This window comes from Pteronotus mesoamericanus, unplaced genomic scaffold, assembly GCF_021234165.1.
Source record: "Pteronotus mesoamericanus isolate MK-2021 breed Mesoamerican mustached bat unplaced genomic scaffold, CSHL_Meso_final contig_702, whole genome shotgun sequence".
In the NCBI taxonomy this organism is placed as follows: domain Eukaryota; kingdom Metazoa; phylum Chordata; class Mammalia; order Chiroptera; family Mormoopidae; genus Pteronotus; species Pteronotus mesoamericanus.
In genome coordinates, this window is record NW_026555239.1 from 113,399 (window position 1) to 124,985 (window position 11,587).

Sequence of the window (11,587 nt, forward strand, 5' to 3'; positions counted from 1 at the left end):
GTGTGCCCCCTACTGGGGGCCTGGCCTGCAACTGAGGCATGTGCCCTGACTAGGAATCAAACCAGTCACCCTTTATGGTTTGCAGGCCAGCGCCCAATCCACTGAGCCGCACCAGCCAGGGCTGATTGTGTGTCACTGATTTGCTCTATGAGCTCTCTGGGCTGGAAGCCTTGTCTGAAAATGAAAGATCTGTCTCCCTAGGTTGTGAGGTGTAATGAGTGTGCAAGTGCCCTAGTGCCCACTGGTGTGCAGCACACCTGAGGGTCCTTGGGTAGTGCCTGCTGCCAGCCAGAGCTGGGTCTGCTCTAGGGGCTTGTTCCGGTGAGCTCAATAGTAGGCGGTGACGAGCTGGGCGAAATCGCTTCCTCCTACCCTGGGGGTGAGTGCTGACTTGTCACCTGAGGTAGACATTAGTGCAGTTTTTGGGGTGGAAGCGCCTGCTTGCATATCAGCGCACCTGTCAGCCCTGTTCCTTGATTATAAAATGAGGATAGTGGAGTCTGTCTTGCTGGGCAGTGTGAGGAAGAAATGAGATGACATTCAAGTGTCCAGTACAGTGCCTGGACTACAGTACATGCTCAGTTTAACCCTCCCTCGCAATTAGATTTTATAAGCTTTTCTGTATCTTCCCATTCATGTGATAATTACCATCGAGTGCTACAGTGGGTTGAATGCTGGTCCCTGAGAAGGTATGTCCATGTCCTAAGCCCTGGATCCTGTCAATATGACTGAAGAAAGGTCTTCACAGGTATAAGTTAAGAATCTCAAGATCGTTCTAGATGAGCCAGGGGGCCCCTAAATCCAGTGACAAGTGTCCTTATAAGAGACACTGAAAGACACGTGGAGACAGGCAGAGATTGGAGTTGTGCATCCTGGAACCGCAGAAGCTGGAAGAGGCAAGGAAGGCGCTCCCCCAGAGCTGACACCTTGATTTTGGGCTTTTGGCCTCCAGGACTGAGGACAAGTTCATGGTCATTTGTTACAGCAGCCCTGGGAATCTAATACAGTGCCTTCCGTGTTTCAGGCGTGTTTTAGGATTTTATGCAGAGGTTGAATCCCTTTCCTCCAAGTGTGCCTGCCAGGCACTGCTAGGCTTGCGGGAAATGGACATACATAAAAGACAAAATCCCTAAAATTAAAAAAAAATTTTTTTTTTTTTAAATCCTTGTCGTCATGGGTTTAAATTTTAATGGGTGGACACAGTTGATAAACCATATTTTTTACATTGGATGGAGATGCACGTTATGGAGAAAAATCAAGGGTAGGAGTTACCATTTTGAATAGGATAGTCGTAAAAGCACTCTGGTGTCCTGTGGGCAAGGAAGCAATGCTGCCTATTCCTGGGGAAACCGAGCACAAAGGCCGCTGTGTGTGTGGAGAGAAGGTAGCGGAAAGGTCCGCTGGAGCAGGGTGAGTAAAGGGGAAGGGAGGAGGAGGGCCAGAGACGGGCGCACCTCCCGGCCCTGTGTGCAGGGCCCTGGAGGTGGCCGTAAGGACTATGACTGCAGTGGGAAGCTGTTCTTGACCTGGGAGGTTAGAGAACTTGTCCCAAGTTCCCAGAACGAAAGAGAAGCCAGGCCAAACGGGTCGGCGCAGTTGTGAAGCCTGTGCTGTCCCCTGGCACGCCACCCTGCAACTCAGCCCCGCCCCCCACGAAGGGAGGAGAAACCCAAGCAGCCTCTTTATGAGTAAGTAAGAAGTCCGACATTCACAGTGCTCTCTGTAGCTTTCCAAGCACTTCATCTCTAGCCTCGCCGGTCCTACCGAGTGCAGAGCGGGGATCCTGCCAATGGTTTTGATTGCAAGGCCAGTGCCAGCCAGGTCTCCTTACCACCTCAGAGCCTTGCTGCCCAGTTCCCTGGCCTAAGGAATGGCCTGTGCGGCACTCTCCTCTGCCCGCTGTGTCCACTGCGGGTCCTGCCGTTGGCAGTGGTGGCTCACAGGAATTCAGAGCCACCTGCGCAGCCCCCAGGGGTAACGTTCTGAATTCGACACTGGAGTCTCCCGTCCCTGCTGTGAAAATTATGCCAGGTGAAGGTGTGCTGTGTCTGACGCAGCCTCTCTTCTCACCTTGCTGGGAGAAGGGCAATTTCTGGACCTCAAGGTCACAGAGTGTGCACGTGCCCAGTTTGGGGCCGTTTCCCAGTGGCTTGGTTCAGGTCCAGCAGCAGTGCTGGGCAGCCAGCAGCCCTGTGAGGGGACAGGCACGGCCGGACTCTGCCTGGCACTTACTGCTCGAGGAATGCAGGGCATTCAGCAGCTGCAGCCAGCTCCTGGGTTTTGATTCTTGCTTCCCAGAGTGGAGGAAGTAGGTTCAAAGTCCTCTCATGTATAGCAGGGGTCGGGGTTTTGTCAACGAAGAACCGCGAGCCCTGGGGGCTCCCAGTTACCTGGAGTTCCTGCACCAGCGAAAGAAGGTAGTGCTGCAGAGTGTGTGGTCTCACGCTTGGTCAGACCTGAGTTTGAGTCCCACATACTAGCTGTGTAGGGGCCCAGCCATGTGGCTTCTCACTTGCCTCACCTAGAAAAGGGGGATATCACCTGCCTCAGGATCGTTCTGTTGGTTAAATTGCATAAGTACTAGCACAGCGCCTGGCCATAGCGTGTGATGAGGAAATGAGGGCCATTAAGATGAGCTGTGACTTTCGAAGTCAGTCATATAGAGACTGAAAGGTCACATGTGGATCAGCATGGCTGCCTTGCAGTGGATGGGACTCACTTTTTCCATCCCCTATTCCTAGGGACCCGAGGCAGGTCTGTGTAGAGACAGTGTAGAGGCTTGGTCACAGAGAGGCTGAAGCACTGGTCTGGAGTAGGCCCGCTGCACAGGAGCTGGGCCCCACACAGGAGGTGGCAGCAGGCCTGGGGAGAGACGGGGACAGAAGCAACCTGGGAGGTTGCAGAGGACAGACAGGACTTGGTAGTAGGCCAAGTTGGGGTGGTAGGGGAGGGCGGTGCCCAGGCCTCAGGCATTTGCAGCTGGGGAGACAAGTGGAGCCCCGTGGCGATGGGATGTGTGGAGCAGGTTTGGAACGGGAGACATGTAGGTGGATAGAGAGCTGGGTTTGCACGTGAGTTTGACGCACTTAGGAGACATCCCGGTGGAGCTGCCCAGGGTGTAAAAATATAGGCAGACGCAGTGAACACCTGGGGCGGGAACCCTGACCTCCAGACCCCAAAGCTAAGAGCGGGCTTCTTGCCACATCTCTGGTGGCTTCAGCTTTCCTTCGCAGTCTCACTCTGGCTTCCTCATATACAGGTTACGAGCCCAAGGTGGGGCTTCTCTTTTGAGAATGGCCTTGACCTCATCTGCAGAACGACCTTCCCACCTGCAAAATGAGGCAGCTGTTGTCCAAGGGCTGCAGCGCTGCAGTTCCGGAACTCTGGGTCACATCCAAAATTGGGCTGGGAGCCCCTTGACCAGCTGAGAAGAGAGGCAGCACTTGAGATCCATGGTCTTTGTAGTGAAAAGAATTTGTCGAGTGAATAAACGATGAATGCGTGAGGAGGTGTGTGAACGAGGATTGAATGAAACAGCACACGTGTACAGCAGGTCCTGAATAACATTGTTTCGTTCATCTTCATTTTGGTATAAAGTTGATGAGAAAAATAAAAAAATCAACTCCTGACAACAAAGGCAGGATGGCAGACGTGCTGGATCTCTCTGAGGCGGGGTAAGAATTTCGCCATGGACAAGGATGAGGACGAGAGCACCCACAGATGGAGAGAAGACATGAGAAAACAGAAGGGCTGCGGCTGTGCCTCTGCGGAGGGGCTGGAGTGCAGAGGCGTGAGGGCGATGGCTGCGTGGAGCAGGATGGAGGTGATCCCGGACCACCACGCTCTGCTGAAGGCTAGGTTCTCTTTGTCACTGCAGCCCATGAGGAAGCCACCGAAGAAGACATCCATGACAAATTTGCAGAGTATGGGGAAATAAAAAACACCCACCTCAACCTGGACAGGCATACTGGATACCTGGCGGGGTATATTCTAGTTGAGTAAGAAACATAGAAGGAGGCCTAGGCTGCTCTGTATGGAGGGACGCCATGGCCAGGGTTTGATGGGACAGCTGATCAGCGTGGATGGGTGTTCTGTTCGGGGTCCACGCAAGGGCAAGAGGAGACGTGGCTGAAGACGCAGCAGGAGCCGAGACCGGAGGTGTTGCTCTCAGTGCCCTGTTTGTGCGGGCGTTCTCTGCAGAGATTCCACTTGACCATGTGGCCTTGGAGAAATAGCACTGGGGTGGAACTCACTGGTTATATTTAATGCCTTACTCTGTTGCCTAGTGGGGTTTTTTCCCTTTAGTTATGAATCAATGTCCCATTTTTGTTTTCTTAAAAAAAAAAAAAATCACTTCCCAGTAGGAACGCCTGCCTGTGTGGAGCTGCACGTTCTCCCACATCTGTGCAGATTTTCTTCAGGGACTCCAGGGCCCTCCCAATCGCAAAGATGTGCCTGGTGGGGGAACTGGCATGTCTACATTGTCCTCGTCTGACTGTGTGGAGGTGTGTGTGGGTGCGCCCTGCGATGGGAGGGCATCTTGTTCAGGGTGGCGGGTCCCTGAGCTGCTGGGAGATGCCACCCGTGTTCCTGAATTGTAATAAGCAGGTCAGAAAATAATTCTCCTAGTTGTTGTTATTAATTAATCTTTCTTAAATGTATGTGTAGTTTCCATTTATTTCAATGCTTAATATTAGAAGTGTTCAGGGTACTTACTTAAAAGTTCGGTGATGTTTTTTGTGACCAGAAATAAGCTGTAGGAACTTAACTCTTGTTTCTATCAATTAGCCTAGGGTAAGTGAAACTGGTTTCCTTATGCCTCATCTCACTTAAAGTTGCAGATTCCAAGAAACTATCGCCAGCGTTCAGTGAAGGCTTACTGTATGAATAAGTGACAGTGTGCCTTTCTAGAACATAGAGGCACAGAAGGAATCAATGAGGAAGGTATGCTTTTTTTTTTTTTTTTTTAAGAAAACAAAAAAGTTGTCCTGCACAGTCTTTTAGCAAATGAACACTAGCTATGCTACCCTAGCTCTTCCTACCAGAGGCCTGTCTGCCGCACCCCCAGCCTGCCTGCAGACAAGCAGAGGCATGAGGTGCGCTGCGGCTGGGGGTCCGGAGCCCGCTGCTGGTACGGGTGGACGGTAGCAGGAGAGGCTGGGGGTGGGGGTGGGGTTGGAAGATCCAAAGCCTGACCAGCAATTTCCAGATGTTTTCCGGAGAGAAGGGGCATGGGAAGCAGCAAATCATCCAGGTTCCTGTGGCTCCACATTCTTGTCAAGCCTGCAGCTGGAAATCCTAGCTTTTCTTTGTTCCCAGCCCCACCCTGTTCCTTTCCAGCCACTTGATCCAGGTCGAGATACTGCCCTTCTGCCCCCACCCCCACCCTCCATAAAGTTCCCTGGGGCCATTGGACAAGGGCGAGTGGACTTCACTTTCTGGTCACAGTTAGGAAGTGGCAGGGAACTTAGGTTCAGCCTGAAGCTGGCCTCTTAGACGCTGCGAGGTGTCAGGCACATTGCTTAAATTCTCCGAGCCTCTACTTCCTCATCAGTAGTTCTCCCCCACACGCCTGTGCCTGGCCCTTCTAAGTCCCAGCATATAAAGCTGTGAGTGGGATACGTGTTCGGTGTTACTCACGTCCATCCTGGTTGCGTTGTGTTACCTGGAGGCGAGGGGCGCCCTCTCTAACCTCTGTTCTATTTAGGGGAAAAAAAGCAACTCACTCGTAGAGCTTCACCAGGCAAGTCTCACTTTCTGTTTCAGACAGGAAGAGCTGCCTTTCTCACCATTCTGTGTGCATATCCAGGTAAGCGGGACACAAACAGTCCTATCTCGTGTCTGACAGTCTTGCCTTGTCTGACAGTGCCTTCTGGCTCACTGAGCTCTCTCCCGCCTGACACTCAGTCCTCATAGGAGAGGTGGGTCAGGAAGCTCAGAAACCCTTTCCCAGTCCGCCTATTCCGGGCGCAGAGCTGGCCAGGTTGACAGTGAGAGGGAGCTGGGAGGGCTCTAGCCCCCTTGATCTCCACCGTAACCCTAGTCACCCCTAAAGAGTCAAAGCCTATATGGGCTGGTTTTGCAGACCCAACCCTAAGTCAGGCACCCCAGTCCCCCTCCCATCCTTCCTGCCAAATTTCTGCCCCCCAGCCTGGCCTGGGGAGCAGCAGGAGCTCAACTCCCAGTGCCCTGAATACTGTTTCAGCACCCCAGCACCAACCCTGCCGGCCTGCTGGAAGACCCCCCAGAGCCGCGCGTCTTACAGCTGCCAGTGGGGTGGGAGCCCTGAGGGCAGGGCCTTGGGGGCTGCGGGCCCAGGGTTCCTGGGGTGGTTGCTGCTTACCAGGTTCACAGGTACAGGTTGGGTTGGCCAAAAAGTTCGTTGAGTTTTTTCCGTAAAATAAAAGCCGCTACTCCTGCTACTCAAACCTCCCACAGGCCTCCTGCTGGCCCCTGGCCCCCGCTCCCGAGGTCCCACAATGCTCCTCTTGTCCGCAGCTCTGCCAGGCCGCCCCCAGGGTGCGGCTCAGAGCCCAGGGCCGGAAGAAGGCCCCGACTCCTGGGCAGGGATGGGCAGAAAAGCACAGTGGGCAGGCCCACGTGGAACAGGGAGAACCCTGGGATCTGGCAGTCAGGAGGCTCTGAAAAACAAAACCCTAGACTCAGAAGACTGCAGGCGCTGAGGCTCCAGGCTGCCTGGACGGAAGAGAAGGCCCGGTTCACGAAGAGCCCCTCCCCCAGCTATATTTCTTTCATTATAAAGTTAATTGGCTCCACCTGTCTTATTCTCACCTTGCAGTAATCTGCCCGGGCCCTGGTGCTGTGTGAATGAATTTCCTCTTGTTCATCTGGGGCTGGTTTTGTTTTAGAACTAGAGCCTGATTTGCTTCTAGCAACATTAAACCACAAACTGTGTGTTGGTGTGAAAAAGTTAAAATGGATTTTTTTTCAAGTGGCTGGTTAAGACTGTGACAGAGTCAGAGTTTAAAATTAGCAACCAATGCGGTGATTCCACTTATAATTGACACCTAGAATAGTCAACTGCACAGAGACAGACAGTGGCGGTTGCCAGGGCTGGGCGAGGGGGAGGGGAGATTGGGAGCGAGTGTAGTGCCAACAGGTATAGAGTTTGGGGGGCAGTGAAAATGTTCAAAATGAAATAGTGGTAATGGTTGCACGACTCCGTGAATATACTAAAAACACTGAGCTATGTACTTGAAATGAGTAAATTTTAGGGTATGTGAATGATTTTAAAAAGTTATCTGGCCCTGGCTGGTGTGGCTCAGTGGATTGAGTGATGGCCTGAGAGCCAAAAGGTCACGTGTTCGGTTCTCAGTCAGGGCACAGGCCTGGGTTGTGGGCTGGTCCCCAGTTGGGGATGTGCGAGAGGCAACTGATCGATGTTCCTTTTTTCTCTCCTTTCCCCTCTAAAAATAAATTTAAAAAAATTTTTTAAAAGAAAACAAAAAACCCAAAATAAAACAAAATGCCATATACACACACGTAAATGTTTAGATACATAAATATGTATAGTATATAGATATGTAATATTATTTTGCAAAAATGGGATCCTATTACATCTGTTATTCTGTAGCTTGCTTTTTCACTTCTTTTAAGGATGTGTTTCCATGACATTCTTTTTCAACAGCTGTGTGTTCTTCTGTTGTCCATCTGTGCTGAAACTGAATTACCCAGCCCCTTACTAGTGAGCATTTAGGTTGTGCCCTGTGCTTTGCTGTGAACAAACAATGAACATCTTTGTGTGTATTGATACATCTCAGAGCCCTCGGTATAGTATTTCTGGAGCACAGAATCCTAGAAACAGGCCACTGCATAGCAGGGTGGGCATATCCCTACCTTTTATGGATGTTGACACTAAACCTTGGACAGGTGACATCCTTGCCTGGGGTTTTCCAGCAAGGCAGTGGCATGGAAAGTAGGTGGTAGGTGAAACGGGGCCAGCCAGGCATTGCTTCCCACCCCCAGGAACACACATGCATGCATGGACCTCCGGCTCCGAGAGAGAAGCAGGCCACTGGCCTCTGAACAGGTGCAGAATCAGCTTGACTCCACAGCCAGATGTTCTCAGTGAAACGATGGGATTCATTTCCCCCACAATCTCTGCAGGCTCCTCCATGGTGGTTCCGCCCCCTTTCATCTTTCTGAAACTTACCTGGAGGTGTGTGTGAAAATACTGCAAACCACAGGTCCTGGTCATTCATTCATTCGTTCATTGTTTCCTTCCTTCTTTCCTTCCTTCCTTCCTTCCTTCCCAGTGCTCATTCTAGGTGAACTTCTTCCATCCCAGTGGTTCTGTGTTTTTTCCTTTTTCTTTTTTTAAATCCTTACCCGAGAATATGTTTTTATTGATTTGATAGAGAGACAGAGAGAAAAACATTGATCAGTTGCCTCCTGTACGTGCCTTGACCAGGGATCGAACTCAAAACCTAGGTATGTGCCCTGGCAGGAAGTCGAACGCTCTACCTTTTGGTGTACGGGACGACGCGCCAACCAACTGAGCCACCCAGCCAGGGCGGTTCTGGTTGGTTTCACCCAGCTTCACACCTCCCTCCTTCACAGCTCTCCTACAGCAGGTTGGCAGGAAGAATGGTGCTCTTTGACCCACACTAGTCAGGGGCCTCCCCTGGACGCCCGCTGTTCCTCGGGCTTCCTTTTCCCTTCCCTGATCATGCTGGACAAAAGCATTGAGGAGTCTGTCTTGCTGACCAGACTAGCCAGCACTTCCCTGCCAGGATCCTGGCCCACTCCCTGGACAACTGTGGCTGGTAGGAAGGCCACCCTGTCTGTTCCCATAGTCCCGATCACAGCCCCTGCTTTATTTTCTTCTGAGCACCCTCTCACCATCTGAAGTAAACTTTGTTGATTTGTTTACTTGCTTATTGCTTGTCTTCCCAACTAGAACGTTAATTCCATGAGGACAGGGACCCTGTCTTGTTCACCCCCATCTCCCCTTGGGCTCAGGTGCTTACTTAGTATCAGTTGAATCCATGTTTGAATATAAATGCCCTTGCGAGGTCTGGAAGACTAAGTTTCACAGTGACAACCATGGCTGCTCTTTTTTTTTTTTTTTTTTTTAATTTTTTTTCAATATGAGTTTATTTGAGAGACATAGGCTGGAGAGCAAGATCTCATTCCAAGATCTCAGGAGAGAACTGGAATTGAGGGAGACAGATAGGAACTTTAGCTTTATTTTGTTTTTAAATTTTTGGTAAGGAAACTGTATTCATTTCTAAATTGATAGTTTAAAATAAAGCACTAAATGAAGCCCTTTGTCCTAATCCTGAAATTATGGCCTGACTTGGGCCAGCGACCTGACTTGCCTAGCCGCCTGTGGCTTCTGACCTCACCTGTAAACACAGTCTCCCCTCCCACCTGAACCCAGATTTACAGTCTGCGCAGCATTTTTCCACCCATTGTCTCACTTGATTACCCACAACCCTGACACACAGGCCAAACAAAGATTATTATCTTGATGTTCTAGGTAATGAAACCGGGATTCATGGGGGTGACTTGTCTGGCCTGTGGTCACACAGCTGTGGTCATGCAGGCCCTTACTTCCTATCATAGTGAGCTGACTAAAATGATGCATTTGTAAAACCCACAAATGGTTAATGGGGGCCCCCAGGGCTGTGCCATGTAAGCTCTTATGGCAATGGGATCAAGGTCAGATCTGGAGCTGTCCTCAGGGATCTGCAGGGAGCCCCTGAGGCTGGTGGGGACGGGGTGTTAAGGAACGTCCGAGTGGGTGCTGGGATCTGGGTCCGGAGACCACGTCCCCAGTTTAACAAAAGCACCTGGAGCCTTCCTTTCCTGGATTTGCTTTCCCAGAGAAGACAAGGAAGGCAGGAGGCGGCAGCGTGGACAGGTAAAGGGCCAGGAGGGCTGGCCAGGCAGCCTGGCCCATGGCAGCCCCTCCCTAAGTAGCCTTCGAGTCCCCATTCTGGGCCTAGGTGGTGGCCTTTCAGCCTCAGGCAGATCCAAGGTGTGAGGCTGGTCCAGGTGCGCAAGTTGGGATTCCCCTGGCCTCTCTCATCATTATCTCCTGGGCTGGGACTTAGTGAACCTAAGAGAAGGTGGGCTTCCCCAAGTCAGCCTCTCTGCTCGATAATTTACTCAAGGCCCAGGGGACAAGCTGGGTACGAAATGTTTTCAGTCCGTTTTACCACATGTTTACCAGGTACCAGGTATCCATAGTTAGCATTTATGAGTGATTACTAAAGGGTCAGGCACATCTTAATGTGCCCAGAAACCTTGTAAAGAAGAAATTATCCCCCTTTTCGAGATGTAGAAACTGAGGCTCAGGGTGGCTCGAGATCACATGGCTGGGTAAGGGGGAAAAGCCCAGACTTGAGCCTGGTCAATATGACTCCCAAATCCCTGTTCTTTCCATTCCTCACTCTCCACCCACCCCAGAGCTGAGGGCGGACAGAGATGACTAAGACCCTGCTCCTTCCCTTGGTGGTGGGGGATGGGGTGGAGCCACAGACCGTGGACCTAACCAGTGAGCTGGTCAGAGTTACATCAGTGCCCTGGCAGCTGGCAGCCAGCCAGGGGAAGGCTGATTCATCTCCCGCAGGACAGGCTTCCCGCCTCTGGGGAGGGGTCACCAGGGTCCCCGAATGAGGAGCAGTGGAAAATGGTTCCAGGCCAGAAACCTAACGCCCTGCCAGCAAGGGCCTGCTTCCCATAGGTCCTCCCCTAGGAGTCCAGCCCACCACCCCCCAAACCAGGGCAGCAGCGGCGCCCCCAGTGGGGAGAGGGCCATCCCTGATCCCTGAGCACAGGAGAGTCAGAACTCTGCAGGACAGGTGGCCAGGCTCAGTATGGCATGGAGTCTCCCTGGCAGGCTATGGGGCTGGCAATGGCGGAAGCCAGAACTACCTGGAGGTCAGGGGTGTTTTGGAGTGGTGAGGCAGGGTGAAGGAGGCTGGTGGCCCTCTGGGGGTGCGTTGGAGTCTGCAAGGGAACTGCCTGATTGGCCTGAGATGGGGGGTAAAGTCTCTCAAAGTTTCGGGCCAGGGTAGCGAGGTGGGCTTCGAGTCATCAATGTGGGGGATCTGCAGGGCCTTAGGCCAAAGAGTGGGAAGGGCTCAGGATAGGAGGAAGAGGCAGGTTCCTGGAAGGCTGCGTGGTGGAGGCGGTGGGGTGGAGGAAGTCATTGTGGGGACCGGCAAGTTGGCTGTCCCAGAGTTCTTTGAGGGGTCACCGTGTGGAAGTGGTGACGGGATGGCTGAGGAGAGGGACGGTGGGGTGTCGGTCGGGTGGGGGTGGGGGTCCGCGTCTGGGGGCGGAGCCGCCGCTGGGTGGGGCGCCAGGCCACCGCCCCCTCCCCGCTCCCCGGCGGCGGCGGGCGGGGACCGAGGCGCCCGCTGCCGGCCCACAGCTAGGGGAGCGGGCGGCGGTGAGTAGGAGGCGGCCGGCCGGGCTGGTCCGGGCAGGTCCGGGCGGGGAGCAGGCGGCCGAGCCGGGACCCCGCGCCGGAGCCCGAGCGAGGACAGCAGGCCGCGGCCCCGCCTCCTCCCCGCCCCGCGCCCGCCGGTCGGCGCCGAGAGTTCGGAGCAGCGCC

General features: G+C 53.0%; 1 pseudogene; it reads left to right on the forward strand.

Moving 5' to 3' along the window:
* The first annotated feature begins 3,642 nt into the window (after window positions 1–3,642).
* Window positions 3,643–4,213, forward strand: LOC129077904 (RNA-binding protein 8A-like; annotated as a pseudogene).
* The last annotated feature ends 7,374 nt before the right edge of the window (window positions 4,214–11,587 follow it).